Here is a 17,322-nt window from a genome sequence, read left to right on the forward strand (position 1 = left end):
ATACGTCAAACGTGCTGGAATGACAGTTAAAATCTTGACATAAACCACGGAATGATTCGTTTAGTTCAAAATTAGTTTTGCATGGCTTTAAAAATAGAGGTCGAAAGTGTCTTGACACTCGAGAAGGAACATTAAAATTTACCTCAGCCAGGAGGGCCGGGCTGTTAATCAAGCCTGCCATTAATTTTACGATAAATATTATACCCAGCATTTCTCTACGACTTGCGAGTGTAGGCAAATTTATGAGCTTTAGACGACTTGTGTAAGGGGGGAGATTGTAATCTGAATCCCAGTTAAAATTACGCAATGCAAAAAGCAAGAATTGTTTTTGAATTGATTCAATCCTTTCTGAATGAACTTGGTAGCGGGGATTCCAAACAATAGATCCGTATTCTAGTATAGATCTAACTAAACTGGTAAAAAGAGCTTTTGTAACATAAGGATCTTTGAACTCTTTTGACCATCGCCTTACAAATGCAAAAACGCCTTTGGCTTTATTGACTGTAACATTAATATGATGGTTGAAATTGAGTTTGGAATCCATTGTGATACCAAGATCGACAAAATTGGATACCTGCTCCAGAGAGAGAGAGAGAAACACATAACTTTACATTTTTGAAGGTTTAGTGGCATATAGTTTGCATTACACCAACTAACCACGTTGTTCAGATCCGCTTGTAACAAAGACCTTTCTTCGATAGAGGACAATGTTTTAAAAACTTTCACATCATCGGCATACATTAAAATTTTTGAATGTTTTATTATAGAAGAAATATCATTAATGAATATCAGGAACAGAATCGGACCAAGGTGGCTTCCCTGAGGAACTCCTGAAGAAACTTTAATGATGTTGGAAGAACAATTATTAACAATAACTCTTTGTGTTCTATCAGAGAGGTAAGATGAGATCCATTGAAGAAGACTGGGCTGAAAGCCGATTAGGTCGAGTTTACGGATGAGTAACGAGTGACATACTTTGTCAAAAGCTTTACTGAAATCGGTGTAAATTACGTCGGTATGAGCATTTTCTCTAAAACCGTTTGAGACATGAGTTGTAAACTCCAATAAATTAGTCATAGTAGATTTTCCTTTAGAAAACCCGTGTTGAGATTGTATAATTCATGTAAATGTAGTTACCACAGCTATCTCACGACTATATCCTAGATTCATGCGTGCTTTTAATATACATACATACATTGCGTTTGTATACACATACATATGTACGAACATGCGCGAATGCGTGCAACACGCTTTTCGGCAGCCTAAAATCAGTCGATAGCACCCACGACGATAACGATGACGATGTCGCGCACGACGAGATATGAGAAAAAAGTTTACGGAAACTCCATCCCTTCCAACTGCTCCCGCGCAACCGGCGGCAAGTTTTGTTTGTTGTTGCAATTCAAGGCTACCGATCAGCTGCCTACTAACAGCAGAACCAAGAGGTGCCAACAAGCGAGCACAGGCATCGGCACAAGCTGTCGTCAGTGCCGACGAAGCCGATGTTTCATACATGGGGCCGGAAAATACGCATGTACATATGTATGTAGCCAATTTCGGCTTTTTGGTGCCAATGAATATTTTTCCTTATACCCATAGCAATGATTGCCTGTATCCACAAAATTTATGTGACTCGTCTGTCGGGACAGCCAAGGCCATTTGAGCGTTTCCTTTGCCGCATGTGTTAGTGCAGCACATACATTCATACTTGTTCTCTGTATGGATGGCACCTATCAACAGCGTCGTGCCGAACTTGCAGCTGATATCACAGTTCGGTAGCAAACGCCCCACCAACATAGACGCATGAAGTCTGCCAAATGTCGCAATGCTGTTAGGCGCTTATAGGAGAAAGTATAAAGCGGCAGCTGGACAGAAATGTGTATACACGCGCAATTAATGAATACATGCCATATTACACACATACATATATGTTTACATAAGGACCGTACATACATACATACATATGTTTGTATGTATATACGAGTGTATGTACATAAATGTGAAACGATGTGGTTACCATCAGGAAAAAGGAAATAAAAAAGCCGGCTGCTTGTCGGTGGCGATATCTGGGCACTGCCAACTTCTACAAAATGTTACGTATACGCACTGCTGTTCGACCATCAAATTAACTAACGAATGCGTGCATATCGCTGAGACGGCATTCGGGCGATTATTCGTCTGCCTAGACAGGCATATTACGCCAATGTACCTTGAAAATATAATTCACGCAACTTTTTCCCAGACTTCTTATACATACATATGTCCAAGCAAATGTATGTATGTATGTATGGAAATTTTCCGGCCTGGCTCGTGCAGCTGGCTGTTGTCAATTGCTGATTTTGGCTTTCCATTTGCATTTTCGGAATAATTTCCTGAGGTATACTTACACATACATACATATGTATGTATGTATGTATGTATGTATACAGGAAACGTGTTGCTAAGCAATTACATACTTTGCTGGTTTAAGGAAAATTTATAAATACATACAGGTACATATTTGTATGTACAACACTGTCGCGTCGGCTCATATGTTTCACGGAAGTTTTTCATATTTTATTAGCAGCTGTAGCTTTGGTGCAGGGCAGCTGTTTGTAACTTAAATAGAACAGCCTTGTGCTTTCTTATGTACTTAAAAGTGATTTAATAACTTAGTCGGTCACAGAGTATAGAGGTTTATATGTAAAATCATATGTAATATAGGTGTATTTATATTAGCTACAAAACAAAAAGTGAATTACATAACTTATATTGTAATTTGAAACTAAAAAGAAGAAGAATATTTTCTTAAATTAGCGAAAGAAAGCAAGCCCTCAATTGAATTTGTATTAGATTATGCTTTTAGAGAATTAGTAGAAGTTTGAGTATTTTGTAATACTTAATTACTTTTGTTTTACAAGTAGTCGCCACAGTTTGGCCCGCGCTTAGCAAGATTTCTTCCAAAGCCAAGGTGGCACGAGTGCAGAGGATGGCTTCCATGCTAATCACGAAAAAAAATTGAAATATTTTTCAAATTTTTTTTCATAGACAATTTTGATGTGTGTATATGTGATTTTATTATTATTTATTCTGACAGCCAGGCAGCCTGCTATTAAATCTCTAAAATCTGTTGGAACAAAGTCCAAAGTAGCCATAGAATGCAGAAGTATTCTTAACACACACACAGGGACATTCCTGGAAACGCATAACCGATGAGCTCGCAAGGAACCAAAGTCAATTTTTGCTCAACTCTTGGAAGTGATAAATACCAGATGAGCTGTGGGGTTTCCACATACCTAGGAAAATTGGGCCCAAAAATTATGTAAAGCGATCTTCTCAGATGAATGGTCGGGGTGATGACCAGACACCGCCTGATAAGCACGCGCGAAAAAAGGTTGGGATAACCCATTCACGATTTTGTCCACAGGTGCAGATAGAGGAAGAGATGGAAAGCATTGAACATTGTCTCTGCCACTGTAGTGCTAGCATCTGCAGATTCTGAAAACATTCAGAGACTCCTCTGAAGGGAGTTATATATCTCTTGGATTTTATTTTTCTTGTCTTTTTCTCTTTGTCTTGTAACTTGAGAGCCCTTTCATCTCCTTAGCAGCATAGAAAGATTGCGAATCATATACTTAGCATCTGTTCTATGATATGTTTAGCCTTTTCATTGATATTAAAATCCTCATGGCCCCCGACATCCACTACAGGCTGACCCTGCTATTGCACATGCCTAATTTCATGCGAGTTTCGGAGTAGCTCCCAAGCTTGTATGCGTATAGGGATTTAGTGTTGCCCGATTGTTTTTATTTCAGTACGCTAATATTAATTTTGTCCGCCTTTGTTTGGCGATTCTACTGAACCGATTTGAAAATCAAAAACACATTGGAAAGTTAGAAATTATCCGTCGATGACGAGTTTTTATGGTTTAAATGTTGGTTAGTTTCAAGCCGACTTCAAAAAAGCAGGAAGGTTATCAATCCAGCGGAATATTTGTTTTATGGATGTTGCCTGATAGCTGTGTACCACGGTGGAACGGTGGTCCCATACTAATTTGGTTTAGTTGCGATTATTGGATCACGAAAAAATGAAAATTATTATTTTTTGCTTCGAACACCCAAACGTACACATCTACGATCACGAATACGTATACGAAGACTTAGACGAATACGACGACGAACACCAATATGAAGACGAATACGAGAACGAAAACAAATACGAAAACTAATATGCCAAGGCCAATAAGAAGACGAAGGCAACCAAAGACGAATCCGAATACATAGACGAATGAAAGAGTAATACGAAAGTGAATAAGAAAACGAAAACGAAGGCGAATACGTTTCCGAAAGTCAAGACGGAGATGAGTATGAAGCGTATTAGAAATGAATACAAGGGAGTTTCACTCGAAAAAAATTGTTTGAATATGCATCTGCAGTAACTTAAAAATAAGACCCAAAAAAAAAACAAACAATTGGGGACAAAACATTATTTGCAAACAGGTATTCTGCCAAAATCCACAACAAAATCTAAATTTTCTTAATTTCGTTCTTAAAATTACCCCGTCCATTTCTAGAAGGTTTTTCGATTTTAAAAGAGTTGCGGAACAGATGTTAACGAAGAGATATTCAGCTAAAGTTCACAATAAAATCTGCGTTTTTTTTTTATTTTTAGGTCTAAAACTGTCACGTTCATTTCTAATACCATGTCCCCACCAAAAAGTTAACCAACTCAAATCGAACTTAACCACATCACTAACTATTGTTGTCCACACTTCGGTCTGAGGTTTATAAAACAGTACAAATGCAGAGAACAGTGTTCGGTAACGAAGTAACGAAGTTACTTTATTGACGCATTGCTATGAAAAAATTACTTTTTAACAGTGAGATTTGGTTAACTTTCAATTTTTATACTGAGACCGGTGGTGAACACTCAAAATACGGCCCCAAGAAGGCATAATATGGATGAAAAAAAAGGAATAGATTTGAAGTCGAGCGGAGTAGAGGAGTAGATTTCAAATTTTTTCAAAAACCGGGTAAATCTAATCTAATCTTAACGAAATCCAAACACTAGTAGGGAACGAATTTTTTTACATTTTTCCGCTAATGACCCACAGATGGCGGAAAAACACAGGGTTGTATCAGACTTTCGACGTGGTTTCGAGTTGGTTAGCTTTTAACCATCTCAGTGAAATCGTTAAGTGCTGTCATTTTTATATGGCGAAACTAGGCTAAATCAAGTGGGTTATCGGGATAACCAACTCAACAGCCATAACTACGTGGTTAGCTCCGGTGGGGACATGGTATAAGGGTTCGTCGCCTTAAACTAAAATCTGCGCAAAAAAAAATTTTTACTGGATGGGTATTCTACCGGAATGCCCAATAAATTTACGTTTTTGCAAAACCACGATTTTGAACACTTGGCTAACTACATAGGTACATATACTCATAAAAGAGTTAGCTAAATATAATTTTTTCAACACAGGAATTGGTAACTGTAACCAAATTGTGTAACTAAGTGTAACCAAGTCACGTTTTGTGAGACACCTATTTAGTTGTTGTCACTAAACTCTTTTCTCAGTGTATGTATGTCCTTGAAATAAAAATAATCGATGTCACTTTACTCCCATCCCAAAAACCAACCTCAAATTCTTCCTCCCCCTTAAGATCGACGCTCCCATCCAACTATTTAGACAGCTTAAATAAAATCCGTGTGAAATATAAATTCCTCCAAGATTCTTTCTGTAGTTTAACCATACACCCCTTAAAATTGTGTATGCATGTTTGCTCATATATTCTTCTGAAAAGTGGTTGAGATAACCCAGCTCAAAATGTGCTGCCTACATAAAAACACAAAAGGGATGTAAAAGACAACAATTAATCAAAGAAAACACAGCATGTGTCGCAAATGTACAATCGGCAAGAAAATGTGCCACAATCAAGAAAAAAAGAGACACGCGCACGAAAAATTATGGAGATTAAATGAACTGTGTAGTCAAAAAAGAAGAAGAAGAACCAAAAACAGGAAATGGAAAAAACCAAACCAAATGCAAAGTACTGAATGCAGTCTTGGAATAAAATAAAACATGCAAACAACAAAGCTCAGGTATGGGTAAAATCAAATAAATATCTGAAGGAGTCACATACCCACATTTGTATGCATTCCAATCTAACAAGTAAATTCTTACATAAATATATGCAAAGAAAGGTAAATATAAACCATTAAAAGTAGTACCAAACAAACAAATATCCAAGAAATAATGGTCAACAAGAGAAGCAGTCAGCCAGCCAACTGCATTAAGTATGCAACGTAAAATCATCGATTACGGGACGGGTACGAATACAAACGAGTACGAGTACGCCACTCTTTCTGCTATTTTGGTAATGGAAACGCTACTCCAGTTAAAGAACAGAGTCATCGTCTGTGGCATAGTAGAGCAGCAAAAGCAAAACCAACAGCAGTCAGAGGGCAGAAGCCAACAAAACCAACTCCATTTGAATGGCATGCATAACAGCAGGATTTCACTTTTCACTTCACTTTCACCAACTAACTCATACGAGTAAAAAACTTGGACACTCTTCTACTCATTTCTCACTACTCGTACATCAACGTCCCCAAGGAGGTAAATAAATACAGAAAGCGCGCAAACTCTCACACTCAAGAGGGTATCTTACTCGCCTCACGCATCTAGAAAGAGTGATTGAGCAAGAGAGTGGTGTAGTGGAGCAGAGAAAGTGAGAAATGCAGAGAAAGTGAGTGCATGAAGATGCGAGTATTTAGCCTAGATACGAACGAACAAAGTAAATACCAGGAGGAAATAACTCGGTAAAATGTGTTGAGTTAAATTTCCACCATCATTGGATGTGAGTGTGCGCGGAAAGTAAGAGTAATTGAGAGTTTGGGTGGCGCCCGAATAAGAGAGTTTGAGTAATAGTACAGGTGGCTGGCTGGTTACGTACATGCATATGTAGGCGCAGTCCCATAATACTACTATGCTTCACAAATTAATCCGCTCGCCTGATTGGGTGGATGGGTGGTCTAGGCCAGTTTGTTGGAGTAGGGTAGTCTACTAGTCGAAAGGAGTATAAAAATGCGAGTATGAGCGAAGAATAGCGAGTGTGATTGGTGAGAGTTCCCGAAGGAGTGAGTGTTTGAGTTGAGAGTGAGAGCGATAGCGATAGCTGAGTAGTCTGAGTGATTCGAATAGAATGGTATAACTATATGTTGTTGTAGTTTGGGTGGGCTGTTTTTAGAAAGTAGCGTTTTAAGAGTTGTTGGTGGCAATTTCACTACACTTATGTACATACATCTATGTAATATACGTGTGTATTTTTTTTACGCAAGCATACGAGGGGCGCCAAAAAAATCGTCTGCTGAAGAGGAAGGGGAGTAATATTAAATTATTTTTCATTTTTCATATATTCTATTTTAATCCTTATACATCTCTCAAATCTTAAATAAAGTTTACTAGTACCGTAGAAACTTTTATTTCAGATTGTTGAAATAAGAGACTTCATCTCCTTATTATAAGCTGACATTTTGCTCTAACATTTTTTTTTATATAATTGGCAATAAATAGTAATCTTAAGTAGCTAAGCAGAATCACTCATATGAAGGGTAGTTTATGGAGTAGCCATCATAGTATGTCTTCTGTGAACGTTTGCACTGTTCTGTAATAGAGGACCATCCCAAGCTCAACAATATCTGCCAACGTCGCTTTAATCAGGCATCTTCAGCGCCGAAGGATTACCTATTAAAAATGCAATAATTTTGTCTATTTTGCTTCTTTATTCCAAAACATAGGTTTATCATAAGAACTAGTCAAGATTTAAGAACAATTTTTAGGGCGGATAATGGCATCGAGTCTGTCCGTTAATGCTTCACTTGTTGCACGAATGTGGTCCAGTTTTTCTTTCTTTTATTTAACAGGACGTAAAGGTACATCAACAAATCTACCGTGAAAAGATTTTAAACGATGCTTTGTTAGAAATCTTTCCACGTTTCAATAAGATTCGTCACCATCCCATAAAGTTGGCGCAATCCAATTTTTTTTTATAAAAACCTTCCCAGCTTCATTTCTTCGCAATATTGGCCACCATATTCACCGCACTTAAAACCCACTGGACTTTTCCATATGGTCAATTCTCAAGGCCAAAGTATCAGCTAAAAATTATGAGAGAATCAACTCTTTGAAGATTGCTCTTCGCCGCCACTGGGGCAAAATACCATCTTTTCTTAAAACTGATATTTGTTAATACAAAAAAAAATTAAAATAAAATTCACAAAACTATAAGATTTTTAATTGGTAAACCTTCGAGCACCTACGCCTGTATATACATATGTATATATTATAAACCTCGTATGGCTATGTCAAAACCAACCACCTGAGTTAGTGCACCTAACTAAAGGTGGAAATCTGCAAAGAAGGTATTCCACTGTTTCGTCTATCGTTTTCGTTCCTGCAGCTTCTACAGAAAACGTTGTAGGCGCTGCTACTAGCATGCGCCACCTTTGATCCGATTTCGTAAGATTGTTGAAAAAGAATCCCCTGTATAAAGTTTTGGTTGAAGGTGAGATCTAATCAGCTTAATCCGCTTCGCCTGGACGGTGACGTAAACCACTACTTCTTCAAATAAAGTGAATACTTCTGATGAATTGTTCTTAATGCCAGGTCTTCAGAAAAATGCCTTCCATGTGGAAGCTATCAGTGTAGAGATGATGTGTCCAGGCGTAGGTATCAAGTTCCCCGCCTAAGTCGGCTCTCGACGGGAAAAGGAAAGGATTGTGTAATCTTATTTCGGGTCATGTGTAACCGCTAATCAAGTAATTTTCTAGCTTTTTTTACTTCTGTTAAGTCCATAAGGAAAACGTTGAATACCAAGTCAATACTACGCCCAGGTTGTAAAGAGGGTTCTGTTTTTTTGTGTTCACCTTAAGACCACATTGCTCAGCTGATCGACCTAGCTTCTTTACAGCTTCTTCCTTGATTTTGCTCACCACAAATTAATAAAATTAAGACATCATCGGCGTTGGCAACTAAGTAAGTTAATTAAAAATTGTAGTTGGAGGGTTAAAATATTCCACAGAACTGTTAAGCAAAAAAAAAAACTGAACATTTTAATTCATAGAAATTTGAGTCTGCAAGTAGTTTTTTTTTTTGTAGGAAAAAGGTTCTCATCCCTCTTCAACCTTTCCAGCTCGCGAACTTTTTGACCTCATCTCGTATTTCACCATACCTTAACACTGCAGTGACATTAGTGAAAACGAGCGCAGGTTTCGATTGAATGATGGGAGTGCTTTTTATGTGAATATAAACATTTACTCACATGTGTGTATTTTATATACATACATATGTACATATGCATTGAGGTGTGTATGTTTGTGCATGCCTGTTGGCGTTTTACAACCCTCCGAATAGTTGGGGTTGATTGGTAACGCCGGCCGGTTTGGCACGCGCCGCTTTAAATGAGTCGAATTGAAATATTAAAGCTGAACACTTATTCAAAAGATAAACTTGAGAGTAAAAACAACAATTTTTTCTTTTTTTTTCTTAATACAAATAAATACATATGTACACACATACATATTTGTACTTCTAGATGATTTTTTTCTCAAGTTTTTAGAGTGATATATGTATTTCTATTATGTAAAAAATGTGCACAAAAAAATTAAATTTTTTATTTCAATTATTGATTCAATTTGAAATTAGTAATTTTTTTTTATTAAATTTTTAACATTGTTTCAGACGCGTCGCAATTTTTCGCCTAATTTATTTATAGCGATACGTATGTATGTATGCATGTATGTATATTTGTTACTGACCTTTACTTTAACTCATTTATATTATTTTATCTACTTTTCGTTGGGCAAAAAAAATTATGATTTTAGTGCAGACATTGCAGACTAGACTATCAACTTTAATGGATTTTCGCAGAAAAATGTCTTTAGGGATGAAAAGCGTGCATACCTACATATGTAAGTATGTATGTAGATACATATGTACAGAGATGACTCAAACCTAACAAAGTGCATGTGTACTTACATACACACTCGCACCCTCGCACACACCCATATCTACATATCTGTAAAACATCATCATCGTCGCGCTGATAATCGTATTCACAGCCGCATATTCGAGACAGGAGCTCCACCACCAAGGCTCCACCATTGCTGCCAATGGCCCCATGTACATACATATGTATGTATGTAGGGGCCAGATTGTGTATAATAAAACTCTGTCTAACACAAACCTACAAACCCTCATACTAGAATTAACTTTCTCGCCAGCGCTGCTAAATCGGTGGTGTGTTTTCGCTTTTGCTCTCTTCTGCTTTGTTTTCCCCCACCCTCAATTATTGTTTTTTGCTTCCTTTTTTATCTGTTAAACTTCTTTATGGTTTGTTTGTGCATTGCAATTGTTTGCTAGCGTTTGTTTTTTTTTGCTTGTTTTGCGAGGTCGCTCGCCTCAGTCGCCAGCTATGTATGAATGTAGGAAGCTAAATGACTCCACAACCCTACGCGCGGTGCCAAAGTTGGAGCTTCTCTCCCCATTACGTTGCACTTGCGAGTAGGGGCGTAACTCTCTACCTTGTTGGACTCAGCTGACTCATCTCCATCTTTTCCTTCTTAGCTGCACATTTCTGTGCAGTAAACTGAACACAGCTCCCCAACTCCTTTTCTCAGACTGGTTGATGCAGTATTTTTTATCAACAACAACGTCATCATCGACCTCAACATAATAATCGTCTTCATCTTCACAATCATCATCATCATCGTCATTTCCGTTCGTTTTGACCACACAACCCCCACCGTCTGCAATTTATGCACTAATACCAACATTGCTTGCAATGTGTTGCCACCATAAGCATCGCCTCCGTGAAGCTTTCTACAACCCCAGTCGGGGCTAGCATTGCCGACATCGCCATCATCATCATCGTCGTCGTCGGTAACTTCGAAAAATCAATAAAAACGCCATTAGTTTACTTCAAAATGATTTTGTCGTCGCTTTTGTTGTCATTTCTAGCATTTTGCATAGCTCCACTGTTTTTTTCTTTTCTTGGCCAGCTTTTTGTAGACGAGTGGCTTTTAGAAATGCATGGTGGAGCTGTTAGTAAAAAGTGAAATTATGACAATTTCTTGTCTCGTTTTTTTTTAATTTTTCTTTGCTTAATATTTAAGTATCTTCTCTGTTTTACGCGAAAGTGGAACCTTGCATTGCTCTGAAGAACTACAATGTGCAAAAGAGGGATTGTTGTGCGCGTATGACATAAAAATCTCGTTTAGGCGTGCATAGTACTATTAGATTGGCGCTTACACATATGTTAGTGTTTGACCGAGCTTCTCCTTTGATTTGCGGCGTGCGCCTTGATGTTGTCGCGCAAAGGTGAGCGATCTATAACTCCGAACTTCGATTGTATTTTTATGAGAAGCTGTTTTTCATGGCAGTAATACACTCGGCGATTTGCCATTGAGTGCTATTAGAAATTTACTAGTGCACCCGCATAACGTTAAAACGCCCTAAAGTTTAATTGCAAAACCTGGAAGCTTTTCTAAATGTTAGTCAGAGTTATAAGCGATTCGAGTGTCATATTTCATCTAAATCCATGCAGCTGTTTCCGTGTGAAGAGAGGTCTCTCTCGCACATAGTCGGTTTTAATATCATTAAATTTCAATTCACCCTGTACCGTTAAAAAAGTTCTGACTTCAAAAATTAAAACCTCATCGCATATCTACAGACCAAGGTCTTTACATCGACCTTTCATATTTGAAATTCGAAAGAACTGTGACCTTGACACTCATATTTTAATATTTCGTAAATCTTGGGTATAGTCAACAAAATCCGACTTTCATACAGGTAAAAAACTGTTTCGAAAGTATTTTCAACTAAAATATTCTTACATCTCTTTCGTCTACCACTGTGATAAATACTTCAATTAAATTATAAATTTAGTTGAATCTGATTTTTCAAACACGTGGCAACCCTCCTAAATAAAGGCCATAAATAGGTAAAGCCTTTTAAACCCCATTTCGATTGATATATTAGTAAGTCATCTAACTTTCTAAATAATTTGAATGTAACTTTTTAAACAGGTGGCACACCTCTTCAACCATTATATATGTTCAAACTAAAGATATCTTAACAATCTTCCGTTAGCCACCCATTTGGCATCCCCGTTGTGTAAAATGACATTCGTCAGCATTGGGAAAAACCTCTCCCAGCCATTTGATACCCAACGAGATATCAGATTTCTTTTATCTGATGTTGGAGAAGATAATAAAAGCTGCAGAAATGAACTGCTCAGTAGACCAAAGTAAAGTCCTCTCTCGTCGTATAAAAATCACACTCTATAAGTCACTCATCATGCCCGTGCTAGTATATGGTGCGGGCGCAATGAAAACATCTGATGAGGGCGCTCTTAGATTTTTGGGAGAAAGATTCTGCTAAAGATTTACGGACCTTTGCGCGTTGGGATAGTGCGTACTGTAAACGATTTAACGGTATAGATATGTAGACACAGTGCAGCCAATTAAGCGTACGAAAGAACAGAAATGCTCTAGCTCTTAAAGTAGTCAACGTGGGTCTTGATGCCTTTACTGCTTTGGAAAGACGAGGTGGAGAAGGACTTGGCTTCACATGACATTTCCAATTGGGGTCAATTGGCATACTAGAAGAGAAACGACTGGCGTGCTGTTTTGGACGCGGCCAAAATCATTTAGGCGTTTACAGAGTCAATAAAGAAGAAGAAGCACATCAAAGGGAGAATAAGAAAGCAGCGTAATAAATATACATCCAAAAGAACATTTGGGGGAAAATTGAGAATTGTTATCGTTCATCATTCACGTGAAAAGGTGCCACGTATATTTTTTCAAAATTTTGTCAATTTTTTGGAAGGTCATGGGAAACTACGTCGGTTTTTCGTCTCTCCTGAATAATTTTAGACTTGGTACCTTTTCACCTTTAGGTCACGATTCGAACTCTGATGTAAGGTAAAACACTGGGCGAAATCAGAAATCAGAAAATAATCTGTAGTATGGAAAGACTCGCATACCCCGGTATATCAGGCGCTGTGAGTAGTTCACCTTTGGGAGGTATGAATATGACAGCCAAGCGACACTGAAAGCATTAGGTTCCAAAGTAGTGAAGTCAACAATTTTTAGGAAATGTCGCGCATAGCTAGCATCACTGGGTCATGCCAAAGCCACTGCCCACTGTGTTCCTGGATATGCTGGATATAGCAATATCGAAAATAACGAAATAGCCGATGAGTTGGCTAGACACGGTTCGGAAATGCAGATAAGCGAGCGGAAAACAATTTCCGAGTACGCTATTGTCGCAAAAAATGTTCTCAGGACCAACTGAAATGACTGTAAAGTCTTAAGTTCTTTTTGAAGAAAGCTTAACAAGAAACCTTAACTAATTCACGCTAAGAATTCTTATCGGCATACGCACAGGGGACCGTGAAATTGCATTAATGCTCCAACGACGGCGTATGCCAACAATTTCTCTGCAGAATTGTCAAGATTCCTATGCTAAAGCTCTCCAGGCAAGGCGACTTAACGAAGTGAAACTATCGAAGTGTCTCAATTTTATCCGGGTCCACAATTGGTTTAACAGGCACTATATTGAAGCTTTAGTTTACCCCCGTCAGAGGGAAGTGCCTCTCCGTGGCTTTCATAAAGCTGTGTTTTGGGACACACCTCACTGCTGGCAGCTAAATATTATAAAGAAATTTGTTTACTCAAAGCCAGCATAATATGCCAGTCGACAAAATAAGAAAAAGAGAGCCATTATATTGTGCTGATAGGTCTTCTGTCTTCTGTCTTTGATTCTTTACTCTTTTTTGTATGGAATAGCCGCAGTTTCAAGTGCCTCTGATTCAGCTGGAAATTTAACTGTGATACGTGCTTACACTTTATTTGACTTCCGCTAGTTGGGAAACATGCCCCCTTATCTGCCTTCGAATAGAAGATCTTCTAATACAACTTTCAAAGAGAAGGTTTTATTAAAAAGTTCTTCTTGAAAGCGTTTATTACCAACACTGTCAGTCTGGAGATTAATTAAAGATAACTCTTGCAAATATGCTTGCGACAGACAATTTAAAAGCTGTGCTCACTTAAATACCATGAACCGAAGATCACATGTGGCATATGGGGCAGACGAGTATCGTAGAAAAATAAATGAACAATTCACGCTCTTTATACGATGGAGTTGACTTGGATGGCTATGTCGTTTGGTATTTTGCACTGACTGCGAATAATTAGTGGAACTTCGCAAGGCAGATAAAAAGTTTCTTTATACGATGGAGTTGACTTGGATGGCTATGTCGTTTGGTATTTTGCACTGACTGCGAATAATTAGTGGAACTTCGCAAGGCAGATAGAAAGTTTCCAAGATAAAAAGAAATTCCTAACCTATGTTAGTCAACTATTTATTTCGTTGTTAGCCAAAAAGGTTAATCTATGTTTTTTTTGCCCTCTTCTCTTAATTGAAATTATGTAAGTAATTGCACTCAAACTCCTCTGAAGGATTTTTTTTCTTAGAAATAACACATCAAGTAATTGCATTGCTCTCGGGAATAAATAAATAAAAATCGGGACACACCTACATACATACATATGTATGTACATATTAGAGCACATAAATTATTTATTATTCAATACCTGCAATGAATGGTATGACAATATGCCACATGCAACACGAGATCAATGAACTCACAGCTAAGCTGAGCTGAGCTGAGCAATTGCGTAGTGTCCAAAGAAGGAAGGAAGACAAGAAGAATGGACGTAAGAACGTAGCTACGCTACATATATGCCAACTAACGTATGCGTGAATGTATGTTGATATCCGGTGTGCGTACAGCGCTGTCATGACAATGAATTAAATTATGAAATAACAGCATCCTTCATAACGCACAACTCAACCCTAACTATATTCTGTGTGATAGGGAGAAAGCAATTGTGGATTGCGAAAGTGCAAGGGGAATTCGCAGCACTGATGTTGGAATGATTGAAGGTGATTGACTGATTGCTGCGGGGCGGGTTGGAATGCTGACTTTACTTTAGGTGGAAAGGCGCTGTATGCTGCGGCTTTTTGACTCGCTCGTACGGCACTGATGCGTTATGGCAGCGAAAGCGGTGGTAGGAGGGAAGTAGGGTATGAGGTTAAGCGCGCGGGACGTTTTTTTTTTTTTTGGCACCAATATTACAGTTTAGGGAGATTAAGTGTTTGAGCCGCTTGCCTGCCAATTACATTCACAACAGAATATTTTCACCACTTGGAGGCGGCATCGAAAGTGGATTAGCATTTCAATGAATAGGGGGCGATTTTTAAAGCGGATGTTAGGAGATCAGATAAAATTAAAGCGATAAAAAAGTGAAAAGTCCAAAAGCGTTTGCACAAATATTTCAATTGGAGACGCCAACAAAGTCCATGCTTACAAACTTACCTTGGCAATTGCCTATTGCAAATCCGTTGACTGGGAATGGGCAAACAGATGGCAACAACCTGCGCTAAAATAAGGGTGAGTAAATGAAGTTAAGTAAATGCGAAGCAGCATAAAGGGGCTTTGAAGATTGTGTGACAGTAGCAAAGAGGGGCGGACAGCCGGCCGGTTGAAGTGCATGCGTATGCGATTGGTGCGGGGTGGAGTCGTACAACGGGCGCGTGTTAAGGGGAGCGCGCAAGCACTCGCGGAACACCGCGCGAATTTGAGTTCATTGCAATTTCAAAAGCGGCTTCGCCTTGCCGACAAAGCGCTTTATCCAACCACTCGCTCACAACTCTGCTGCTGCTCACAACGTTGAGTGCAGGGATGTCAGCAAAGGCGGTGGTCGGTCGGTCGATGGTGATGGCAGTGCAATGGCCTTGCAGCGAATGAAGTTGAAGTTGAATTTGACTTTACTGTCGCCACCACAATGGTGTGTTGCTACCTCAGCGAGTGGAAATTATGAAATTTGTGGAGAGGAAACTCCAGTGGGGCCTAACCCCACCCACCTCTCGCTGGATGCTCGCGCTTGTGCGCCTACCTATGTACCTACTTGATTGACTTCTGTACTTTTTCCGCATTGTTGTATTTGCTGGGGGGGATGCACGGGATTAGGGGGTTGTTTGTACATACATATGTATGTATGTATGCATGCGCGTGTGTATGCGCGTATTTTGCGTGCGAGTTTCTACTCTAGCTTCTAGAAGCACTTTTTAAACTGCAACTAAGGGTGGAGTTGTGTGCTTTGTTGTTGTTTTTTTTTAAGTTCATTTTTCAAAGTGGCTGGGGGTGGCTGGATAATGAGTCAAAAGCACGAAAAGCGTATATAACAAGAGCATAATTTATAAGCGCGCACACCAGCAGGTTTATAATATATTTACATACATACACACATGCATGTGTATTTGCGCTGGGTGGTGGTGGTGGTGGTGGTGGTTTGCGTTTTTAGTGGTAGTAAAAATAAAAATAAAATAATCAATAATAAAATAGCCAGCTTTAGTTTTTGTTGGCTATATGCGCCACTTAACTAGAATTTCAACATTTAATGCCTCATCATGTAACTCGAGTGTCGATCACATTTTCGAGCAAAAAAAAAAATATTCTGCAATTAACTACTGCAAACGTTTAGGCAATGTAGGCAAGTATAAAACTACAACTTTTGCAATGGTATTTCAATAGGTGTAAAAGTGTGTAATAAAAATCATAATTTTTCTTTTAAAATTAGATTACTATTTATCCGATAAAATATATTCGTTATTTTATGGTTTCTATTTTTTCATTTAAAAATAATCGTTATTTTTGGATTTTTATTTTATCGATAAATTTTGTATCGATATTTTTGATTTTCATATTTTTTTATAATATAACAAAACGTTTTTTAGTTAAAATTTTTTGATAACAGTTAAAAATGATAAAAAATTATATAAATAAAAATGACAAAATAACGATTAAATTTGGCTGGAAAAAAATTAAAACCCAAATTCAACGATTGTTTTAGACTTTGTTTATTCAAACCCAAATTCAACGATTGTTTCAGACTTTGTTTATTCCGGTACGAAAATCTTACAAAACAAAGCTCCCTTGCAAGTTTTAAATGGAGATATATGTACTCAAGTTACGAATTTTTGTTTAAATCCGATTAATTGTACCAAAATTCACAAATTTACACCAAGTTATATACCAGTGCGCTACTTAAGTATGTATATCGGGCAGCGGATTTTTTCCCTTTATTTAATTAATTTTTTTTATTTAGTTTTAAAATTTTATTGTTTTAAAAAGAAAAAAATGTGTACGTACATATTTGTTGATATCTGTCATTTACTTTTTAGAAGCATATTTTATGTATTTTGTCTGCTTTTAT

At 38.0% G+C, this 17,322-nt stretch overlaps 1 protein-coding gene across 4 annotated transcripts in view; it reads right to left on the reverse strand.

The window, feature by feature from the left end:
- Positions 1-17,322, reverse strand: part of l(3)neo38 (C2H2-type zinc finger domain-containing lethal (3) neo38) — a 42,700-nt gene that overhangs the window by 14,018 nt on the left and 11,360 nt on the right. The window lies entirely within an intron of this gene.

Source organism: Rhagoletis zephyria, unplaced genomic scaffold (assembly GCF_001687245.7).
Source record: "Rhagoletis zephyria isolate East Lansing unplaced genomic scaffold, Rhagoletis_zephyria_1.1 Rzeph_scaffold_00174, whole genome shotgun sequence".
NCBI classification, from domain to species: Eukaryota; Metazoa; Arthropoda; class Insecta; order Diptera; family Tephritidae; genus Rhagoletis; species Rhagoletis zephyria.